The 11,214-nt window shown below is 40.7% G+C and overlaps 1 protein-coding gene across 2 annotated transcripts in view; it reads right to left on the bottom strand.

Moving 5' to 3' along the window:
• EPB41L4A (erythrocyte membrane protein band 4.1 like 4A) overlaps nucleotides 1–11,214 on the bottom strand; it is a 210,253-nt gene that overhangs the window by 69,916 nt on the left and 129,123 nt on the right. The window lies entirely within an intron of this gene.

Below are 11,214 nucleotides of genomic sequence, written 5' to 3'. Positions count from 1 at the left end.
GAAACCAAAAGAAATGCAGTCTTAAAAAACAAAGCAAACCTCCTCAATTTTTCGTGGACTGATTCTCACTTCATCCTTCACATAAGCATTTGTATTCCTTTGCTTTTCAAAAAGACACCTGGTCCTAGGACAGCTAATTTTTAATATATTTTTAAAACTACCATTACTTCATGAAAGGATAAAAGGTATTTAAGATCCAGCCAGAATTGGATTTTCTCAAGTTTTCTTCGCTGCAAATATGTGAAAGGAACAAAAGAGCCTCCCACAGGCCTCCTAATTACTGCTGCCATGTACAAGTGACAAGTACAGACTCATCCTCCACTTACACAGGGTTTTAACACAGCTGCCTGCTCCTTATCCCATTGTAATCCAAATATTAAAAGGAGGGTTAACAACGAAAGAGAGAGCTAGGGGTTCAGAATAAATCCTGTGTATTTTTGCCATTTACAGCAACTGCTGGTGTGAACACAAAGGATACAGCATTGCACGCGTCCCTTGCTTACTACCGCTCCCCTACCTACAAACCTTTTCCAGAGATAATTAGCACCTTCCCATTCATTCATACAAAGATGATGAGCTACTTAACTTTAGTTCATTCCAACCGACTGCTAAAATACTTTATATCCAAGCATGCAATGCTTGCTTTTGGCAAAATTACTCAAACACCTTCATAGCTTTTGTCTCTTCACGCCAGAAGCAAAGCTATGGTCTGAATCTACTTCTTTTTATGAACTGATCAAGCTTAAATCACTTGTAACTCCGATATCATGTGGGGCTTCACTGTGCTGTGGATCTCTAGGTAAACTTGGCTCAAACCCCCAATTCTGTCATGTGTTAAGAATCCAGGACCTGTATTATATCACTGAGTTCCAACCTAATTCCCTCTGGTCTTCTCAGTCTCTTTTCTCATCTTTGCTGGCTATGTTTCTCTTTGCAATCTTGGAAAAATAAATCTACTTCAGCCTGGCTTCTGCTAAGTGTACTGAGATTCCTGACAGGGTCGTGGAGGAGCTCATACTGCAAGGTGCTCAACAACCTGCATTCCCTGGGCCGGACCAAGCTTCGCGGCCTCTCCCAAGCCTGACCCTCCTTGCCACACCCGACCCACACTCCAGCCAGTTCTTCCGTTCCTCGGAAGCAGCACAACTGGACAGTCTGCCTTCCCCAGCCTTTCTAGAATTATGGAGATGAACATCTTCTCCATCCTCAATAATTCTCAAATGACTATATATTTGCCCACCTCCAAGGTCACTAGAAGTAACCTCAGGTGCAGTGCGTAGGTCAGATACTTAAGAGTTAAATACATTAGTGCTGCTAACAATAGTAAGATGCAATTGTTACATAAATACTATCCAGGCCCACAGCAAGGGGGCTGCATCAGTGATTCCTAGAGGTGAGAGGCTAAGAAGTGTGAGGATTACTAGGCTCAAGTACTGTGGGGTTCTTTTTGTTGTTAATCTTCACCTGAGGATATTTTTTCCACTGATTTTTTAATTTAGAGAGAGTGCAAAGAGGGGGAGGGAGGGAGAGAGAGAGAGAGAACGGAATGAGAGAGACACATCGATTGGTTGCCTTCCTCACATGCCCTGACAGGCTGGAGATCAAGCCTACAACCCAGGTACGTGCCCTTGACCAGGAATTGAACCCTTGACCCTTCGGTCCTTGGGCTGATGCTCTAACCATTAAGCAACCGGCCAGGAGATTCTTCTCTCTTTGCAGATTCTTCTCTTTTTTAAAAAATTTTTTTAAAATTTATTTTTATTGATTTCAGAGAGGAAGGGAGAGGAAGAGATAGAAACATCAATGAGAGAGAATCATTGAACCTGGGACCTTTCAGTCTGCAGGCTGACACTCTATCCACTGAGCCAAACCAACTAGGGCCAGATTCTTTTTTTAAAAAAACATTCAAGCTCCACAAGATTTATATGTACTTGACAATTGTTAACTTATTTTAGGGACTGGGGGGAAAAAAACAAAATCATCAGAGGGCTGATGGCAAATGACTGAAATGACTACTGATAAAGTGAAGGAAGGCAAGGGGTTGAATTGAAAAGATTATTCTATTCTTTAACTGAAAGTAGAGACCAAAGAGTTATCACAAAATTTTAAGTGTTTTGAGAAATTTTATCTTTACAAATGGTGAGATTGAATAGCTGCATTAAAAATTAGAACTATCTGTGCATGAGAGCACAATGTTTGTTCTAACAACTTCCCCCATAGTTCCCGCGGCTCCTCTTCTAGGCATCCCAACCCAGAGCAAGAGTTCAGAGTGAGCCCCGGAACAAAAAAAGTTACCAATCTTGTTGTTTGGAATGAGATGCTAGAAGGGAATTTTAAAGCACTGAGTAAAATATTATCTTAGTCAAGCTTTTTCTTTACATTGTGCTCCCTAGAGAGTGTTTCTTACAACATTAGTATCTTGTGGCAAAAGAAGAAGAAAGAAGAGTTTTATGGTCAAGTAAGTTTGGAAAATGATGGGTTCAATACTTGTATCATTTTTTTAAATTTATTGGGTGACACTGGTTAGCAACATTATATAAGTTTCAACTGTACAGTTTTATAATATATTATCTACCTGTATACTGCATTGTGTGCTCATCGCCCAAAGTCTAGTCTTCCTCCGTCACTATAAATTCAACCCCCTTTACTAAACCTCTTTCTTTTCCCTCCACCTCCTTCCCCTTTGGTAACCACCATTCTGTTTCTGTGTCTATGAGTTTGTTTTGTTTGTTCACTTGTTGCTTTCTGTTTTATATCCCACATCTGAATGAAATCATATGGTTCTTGTCTTTTTCCATCTGACTTATTTCGCTTAACAGGATGGATGCTCTCAAGATCCATTCATGTTATCACAAATGGCAGTATTTCATTCTTTCTTATGGCTGAAATATTCAGATCTGTAACATGCTAATGTGAATTTCCAAGATCAGGTAAGGTAGTTGGCATTTCCCTGATTTATATGAACAAAGAACTTTTTTTTCAAGGAAGTGTTTTTTCAGTATTTTGGTTTAAAAAATATTATGCCACACAAGCACCCTTACACACACACACAGCAGTTTAATTCTTTCTGAAATGCATGTAATATGGTTTGAATTAAAAATAATTGTGCATTTCAGCAGAGCACTCAGAGAATAAAATTAATTTCCATTCCTACATATATGTTATAGTTTACAATAAAAGAACAGAAACAGCAAAAATATTCCAGTGCTCTTTTGTCAGCTGTTTGGGTTATATTCCAAAATATATACACTAAACATGAAAAATCTTTTTATGTACTTCTTTTACAGATGAGTAAATTTATTGCTTGATGAATAATTGTATATAAGTCTTTCTAGGTTCATAGAAACATAAATTATAGAGTTGGAAAAGATGTGTTAAATTGTGCTGCTTCTTTTTCTTTCTCCAAAATTAAAAATATACATTTATGAGCCAAACCATTAGAAAATATTTATATCATGTTTCAGTAAACTTTGAAAACTATTATGTTGACCTCATTCTGCTTCCTATTTGAAAAAATTCAGATACCAACCCAAAATTCCAGATGGTTTGCTTTTATTATTGTTCAGACTTTATCTTTTCCTCATCTGCTCATTAGAGAAACTTTAGCATTTACTAAAATGTCAACATTTTTCTCTTGCAGATTTAATTTTTAATGATAATTAGTGTTTATTCTTAGGCTTAAATTTTTAAATAACAAATGTTACTTAAGCTTGTTAAAATGAAGGCATACCCTATAAGATCTACTGATATTCTAAAAATAATTTTTTTTTATAGCACAATTTAAAAATTCCTTCCAGGCCAGGCCGGTGTGGCTCAGTGGTTGAGCATCAGCCCACCCACCAGGAGGTCACCAGTTTGATTCCCCGTCAGGGCACGTGCCCAGGTTTGGAGCTCAATTTCCAGCAGAGGGTGTGCATGAAGCAGCAAATTGATGTTGATGTTTCTCTCTCATCAATGCTTTTATCTCTCCCTCTCCCTCCTCTCCCCCCCCCGTATAAAATCAATTTAAAAAATTAAAAATAAAAGCAACATCTTTTTTTAAAAATTCCTTCTGAAAAAATGACCTATGTGTTGTAATTATGGAGAATGTCAACAAACACACTAGTAAGTGAAACAAAGGTAACTCTATGGGCTTGGAAAACCTGGGCTCCTCTTCCTCCCTTGACACAGCCATTCACCAGCCAAAACTGGTCAAGAACAAGGTTTTTCCTGAGCCCTTTTCTGTGCAAAACTTCAGTAGTTCTAAGTGGCATGAGTCCAAGACAGTTCCGATTCAGAGACATGCACCGGGTATGTATTACATGCCCAACTTTGGACTAGGTGCTTCAACCTCGCAACAACACCGTAAGACAGTTGTTATCATACTCACTTTACAGATGAGGAAATGTAGGTTAAATACTGTTGAGTGAATTATACTAGGTTAGGTAAGTGAGAGGCCTGGACTTAAACCATGCTGTGTGACCACAAGTCTAGTAGTCCAGAGAGATGCCGAATCAAATTGTCGGTAGCATAAGAATCCAAGTATCACTAACAAACCCATAGTGAGGAAAATTTGGGAGAAAATATTATATCTATAGTCCTTGGTACACTCATACATGTAGGTGGAAATGCAAAATGTCTCAAAAACTTTGGGTGGAGGTTGGGGAGGAGGAATATGGCAATAATTAACAAACTATATGACATTACTCAGTGACCAAGCATTCCCACTCCTGGGAAGTTACCCGAGGACACCCCTCCTACAATATAAAAAATACATATGCACAAAGTTATTGATTAAAGAAAAATTTATAAGTGAAAACTATCTAAATGTTCCAGCATAAGAGATCAGTTGTATAAACTATGGGATAGGTACTCAATTAAGTTCTACACAGCTGTACAAAAGAACAAGAAAGCTCTCAATAAACTGACAGAGATTTCTAGGAAGAATTACTAAATGGAAGAGAAACAGAGTGCAAATGAATATATGCAGTATGTTCTCTTTGAGGTGAGAAAAGAGGAAAAATTGAAAAACATGCTTATTTTTACAAATAGAAACACAGAGAGGATAAGCCATAAAACACTGAAGTTGGTTATGGACAAGAAAGCGTGAGGCGAGGGAACAGGGTTGAAGGAATATGGGCATTAGCAATACTTTTCTGAATGTGCCTTTTTGTATAGTTTTACTTTTAAAAGCATGTTAATCTTCTATGTCTTCAGAAAATAAAATCAAATAAATAAGGCACGAGGAGGGTAGCTATAACTGAAAGCAAACTGAAACAAGGAAACTAGTAGATCTCACGTGAAGTCCATAACCACAGTAACAGGGTAGGCGGAAAGAAGGGCCAACCCAGGGAGATCTTGAACACAGATGATATCTGACTCTGCCCTCAGATTGGGCAAGGTGCTCTATGCGAGTGACAGCACTGTGAGCAACCGTCAGTTTTAGTGGCTGCCCAAAAGCAACTCTGAAGCTATTTTTGATGTATTTTAGAATTGAGCAAATGAGTAAATGTGTTACTGTTGTTGGGAGCCAAGGTTCTCGTGGACAAAGGACATACAAATTCGAAAGGAGGGAAGTCAAGAAAGAACCCTGTGGAAATTAGAGGTATGGCATGAACTTGTGATTTCTTTTTTTATCAAATATATTTTATTGATTTTTTTTCTTTTTTTTTTTTTTACTGAGAGGAAGGGAGAGGGATAGAGAGTTAGATACATCGATGAGAGAGAAACATCGATCAGCTGCCTCCTGCACACACCCTATTAGGGATCGAGCCCGTAACCCATACATGTGCCCTGACGGGGAATCGAACCAAGACCTCCTGGTGCATAGGTTGATGCTCAACCATTGAGCCACACCAGCCGGGCCCACCCCTATATTTAGGAAATACATACAGAAGTATTTAGAGACAAATAACATGTGAAACTTATTCTTGTTTGATTTCAGAGAGAAAGGGAGAAATAGATAGAAACACCAATGATGAGTGAGAATAACTGATCAGCTGCCTCCTGCACACACCCTATTAGGGATCGAGCCCGTAACCCATACATGTGCCCTGACGGGGAATCGAACCAAGACCTCCTGGTGCATAGGTTGATGCTCAACCATTGAGCCACACCAGCCGGGCCCACCCCTATATTTAGGAAATACATACAGAAGTATTTAGAGACAAATAACATGTGAAACTTATTCTTGTTTGATTTCAGAGAGAAAGGGAGAAATAGATAGAAACACCAATGATGAGTGAGAATAACTGATCAGCTGCCTCCTGCACACACCCTATTAGGGATCGAGCCCGTAACCCATACATGTGCCCTGACGGGGAATCGAACCAAGACCTCCTGGTGCATAGGTTGATGCTCAACCATTGAGCCACACCAGCCGGGCCCACCCCTATATTTAGGAAATACATACAGAAGTATTTAGAGACAAATAACATGTGAAACTTATTCTTGTTTGATTTCAGAGAGAAAGGGAGAAATAGATAGAAACACCAATGATGAGTGAGAATAACTGATCAGCTGCCTCCTGCACACACCCTATTAGGGATCGAGCCCGTAACCCATACATGTGCCCTGACGGGGAATCGAACCAAGACCTCCTGGTGCATAGGTTGATGCTCAACCATTGAGCCACACCAGCCGGGCCCACCCCTATATTTAGGAAATACATACAGAAGTATTTAGAGACAAATAACATGTGAAACTTATTCTTGTTTGATTTCAGAGAGAAAGGGAGAAATAGATAGAAACACCAATGATGAGTGAGAATAACTGATCAGCTGCCTCCTGCACACACCCTATTAGGGATCGAGCCCGCAACCCATACATGTGCCCTGACTGGGAATCGAACCAAGACCTCCTGGTGCATAGGTTGATGCTCAACCATTGAGCCACACCAGCCGGGCCCACCCCTATATTTAGGAAATACATACAGAAGTATTTAGAGACAAATAACATGTGAAACTTATTCTTGTTTGATTTCAGAGAGAAAGGGAGAAATAGATAGAAACACCAATGATGAGTGAGAATAACTGATCAGCTGCCTCCTGCACGTCCCCTACTGGGGATGAAGCCCGCAACCCAGGCAAGCTGGGCATGTGCCCTTGATCAGAATCGAACCCAGGACCCTGCAGTTCGCAGGCTGACGCTGTATCCACTTAGCCAAACCGGCTAAGGCTGAAACTTATTCTTAAATCCTTCAGAAAAAGAGTATGTGTGTGTATAGATAAAAAAAAAAAAGAAAAGAAAGGAAATAAAATGTTAACAATAAGTGACTATAACAACAGGTGGCCATGTTTTTGTAATATTTTGCAGATTTTTGTAAATTTGGAATTATTTTCAAATAAAAAAAATCTATAGTTTCACTTAAAACGTGAAAGGAACTCTAGCTTACATAAGTGAGGCGTCTTGAACTTGCTGACACACAGTGACAGCTCCTGGCCATCCTCACTTCCCCTGCACTCTTCTAAGAGCAGGCCAAGAGTTCGGCCAAGTGGGTCTAATTACTCAGGGCCAGAGTTGCCAGGAACCTTTTGGTTCTACATCCTGTCACACTGGGTAAGTTTAGCTGAGGTTAGTTTCATGATGCATTATACATAAAAGTAATCTGAGCAGCATTTTTTCTTTTTTCTTTTTTTCATTTATTCAACAAATATGTTTAGTACATGCCAACTTCTGGGCCTCCTGCTGGGGACTGCACTTTCTCCCTGTTGATGAAACCAAGAAATTTTGGGATGATCCGAAAGTCCTCTGTATTTTTCACAAAAACATTCAATCTGCTACTAATCAGAAGCAACTTTACCTCCCAAAGTCCTCCCAAATCTGCCCACTTCTCTCCATCCCCGTGTTGACTTCCCTCTCATCATCTCCCCTTAATCAGCCTGTTTCTCTGCCTCTGTTCAATTGGGGTCAAGGGCACGTACCTTGGCTCAGGTTCGATCCCTGGCCCTGGTTGGGGCATGTGTGGGCGGCAACCAACCAATGTGCCTTTCACATCGATGTTTCTTTCTCTCTGTCTCCCCCGCGTCCCTTCCACTCTCTCTGAAAATCAATGGAGGAAATATCCATTGGGTGAGGTTTAGGATTAACAACAACAACAAAAGTGGAACTAGACTGTGTTACTGGCATAGGGTGTCACTAGGAAGATCTTCTATCTGAAGGATATTGCTGTCTTTTCGGAACTGAATCTATGAATTTGGCCCTAACAGAACTGAACATGCTGAGTTTAGTCTCTCTGACGGAACCAGCCAACCGGAAAACCAGCAGAATAAGCATTTCAGCCATTTTTCAAGCTGACTATGATTACTGTTGCAGGTGAAGGGTTTCAGGGGACTTTTCTATTTAATCCATGATTACAGCGAGGCCTCCATAATAATTGACTTAATTCTACCATTATGTAAATCACTGCCTCACAGAGAGAAGTGCCCTGGTGGAGAAAGGAGGCTCCGCAAAGCAAGAATGCTCAGGAAACGAATTGCTCGGGTTAAATTACTGTGCTGTTTAAGTTTTTTCATTTTCCTTTGATTCAAGCCTGAGTTATGTGACCTGCTTTACCACCGTCCTAAAGATCACTGACACCAGGCTTCACGACCCATTTCTTCTCACAGCTGCAGAAGGGACAGGCACTGAGTGTGTAAAAAACCAGGTCAGTCCAGCTGGTGTGGCTCAGCGGTGGAGCGTCAACCTAGAAACCAGGAGGTCACGGGTTCAATTTCTGGTCAGGGCACATGCCCAGGGTGCGGGCTCAGTCAATCCCCAGTAGGGGGTGTGCAGGAGGCCGCCGATCCATGATGTTCCTCGCTCATCGATGTTTCTCTCTATTCTTTTCCCTTCCTCTCTCTCTAAAAATCAATAAAACATATTTTTAAAAAGCCAACAGGTCATACCATGGAGACTGCCAGTAGAAAAATAACATGATGATATCAACTTTGTTGTTGTTATTCTCTGCTAATCACGAAGAAATCTAAGAAGTGGAACGTTTAAATTAGCTGTGACTTTACCAGTTAGTTATCCCATGGCAGTAGAAGAATTTTAAGGCACTGTAATCTATCTATATATATAAAAGGCTAAGTGACTGACCGAACGTCCATCTGACCGTCTGACCAACCGGCCAGTACATATGACACGCACTGGCAATTTAAAAATAAATGTTGACTCAAGCATGCACAATACATATAAAGCTCTGAAGTATTAACAGGATCTGCAGAAGGAGAGGTTGGTCTGATTCCAATAATTGATTTGTCCCCATCTGACAGTGGCCTCCCATTTAAATTAATTCAAAGACAGTTTCCCGTGATGCCAGCATTTGCAATGACTATTAATAAATCACAAGGACAACTGACACTTCTATTATAGAGAAAGGGCAAATAGCGATATTAAAATATTTCTTCTAACTAATTTCCTTTCAATGTGCATGAATCCGTGCACTGGGCCAGTAGTAATAGCATAAAAGTATTTCACCAAAGGACCTCACTCACAAAAAAAACTTAGATATAAAGAAAAAAATGACTCTGAATAATAGTAATGCTTCCATGTAAAGTCATCATTTTATTATCATACTAGAGGTCCGATGCATGAAGATTCCTTCCCCTAGTTGCCAGCACTGGCTTCCCTCAGTCACCCAGGACCCGGGTCTTCGCTCTGGCTGCCGCCTTCTGCCTTCACTCTGGTCAGAGCTGCCTTCGCTCCTGCCCTGCTGCCCTCCTGTAGCTCCCTCCACCCCCCGCCACCCCCCTTATAGCAGGTGTCCCATCCTGCCCCAGCTGCTCCATGCTTGTGTGCATGCTGCCCAGAGGCCTGGAGCAGCTGGGGCGGGGTGGAACGCCTGTGTTGTCGCCATGGTGATGATGCAAGCATCCCAACCCGGCTGCTTCCATCTTTGTTACATCAATTTGCATATTCCCTCCTTACTGGCTGTGGGTGCCACCATCTTTGTTGTGAGTGATGGTTAATTGCATATTCCATCTTTATTTGATAGGATTACTATTAAAAACTTGAAACATTATTTTCAATGCATTGAACAGACAGTATGCCTTGCATTGTCACATGAAACCAGTGGCAAGATTGAAAAGTAGATAACTCTACTATCTAATCACATGTACTTTTTAGATGATTTTAATTCAAACTTATATTAGCATATTTAAGATTGATACGTCTAATCAGGAGTTGAAAACTGGATTTCCTTCAAACTAGACTGTTAAAAGAACTACTCTGAGTTTTTTTGACTATTCTTTCTCCTCCCTCTCTCCCCCTCCCTCCCTTTCTTCTCCTCACCCAAGGATATTTTCCCATTGATTTTTAGAGAGAATAGAAGGGAGAGGGAGAGACAGAGAGAGAAACATCAATGTGAGAGAGGCACATCGACTGGTTGCCTCCCACACATGCCCTGACCAGGGCTGGGAGCCCGCAACCGAGGTATGTGGCCTTGACCAGAATCGAACCTGGGACCTTTCAGTTCACAGGCCGATGCTCTATCCACTGAGCCAAACCGGCTAGGGTTGGACTATTATTTCTTTAAAAATCTGGAATTTACCCCTCATTACAAGTTACAACTCATTTCAAAATCCAATTTTAATTTCATCAATAAATGGCAGCATGTCATACATACAGTGAAAGGAAGGATCACTGTATTTTTTCTAAAAAAGGAACTGATTAGTAGTGTCGGGTTTTTTAATCTGGTGGCACTTAATCTTAGTAGATCAGTTCATTGATTATTCAATGGATATTTACTGAGCACCTGCTACCTGTGAGGTATCACGTTCTAGCTCTAGTTACAGTCACACTTTTCCTGTGTCTCAACTTGCGAATGCATAAGCACAGATTTTATTACTTCTTTTTTTACTACAAATATCTCAATAATTCAATGCCATTCACTTTGAACTTTTTATAAAGTCAGTATTGAAGAGAGAGATGGGTGGATTCTGCTACATCATATTCTCAGGTATCCCATAGCACTTCAGAGAACATTATTTTCACAGGTGGATTAAAAGCAAATTTTAATATCCTTGCCTTTTCCTAAAAGCTACCTGTCCAAGCATGAAGGCACCCCCAGGTCTGACAGATACTATGCCCATTACCCACACAATCCTTAGGACACAGCCAAGCTGTAGGGGGAGGACCAGCACTTTTGCACCCTCGCCTTACATTCTCCTTTGAAAGCATCCAGAATTTCCCATGTGATTTATCTGCCACACACAACTAAGGAAACAGCAGAAGTGTGACTCCCTACAGATTGGT

Source organism: Myotis davidii, unplaced genomic scaffold, assembly GCF_000327345.1.
Source record: "Myotis davidii unplaced genomic scaffold, ASM32734v1 scaffold130, whole genome shotgun sequence".
NCBI lineage: Eukaryota > Metazoa > Chordata > Mammalia > Chiroptera > Vespertilionidae > Myotis > Myotis davidii.
Note: the sequence above shows the minus strand (reverse complement) of the source record. Positions and strands in the feature narration are given on the sequence as shown.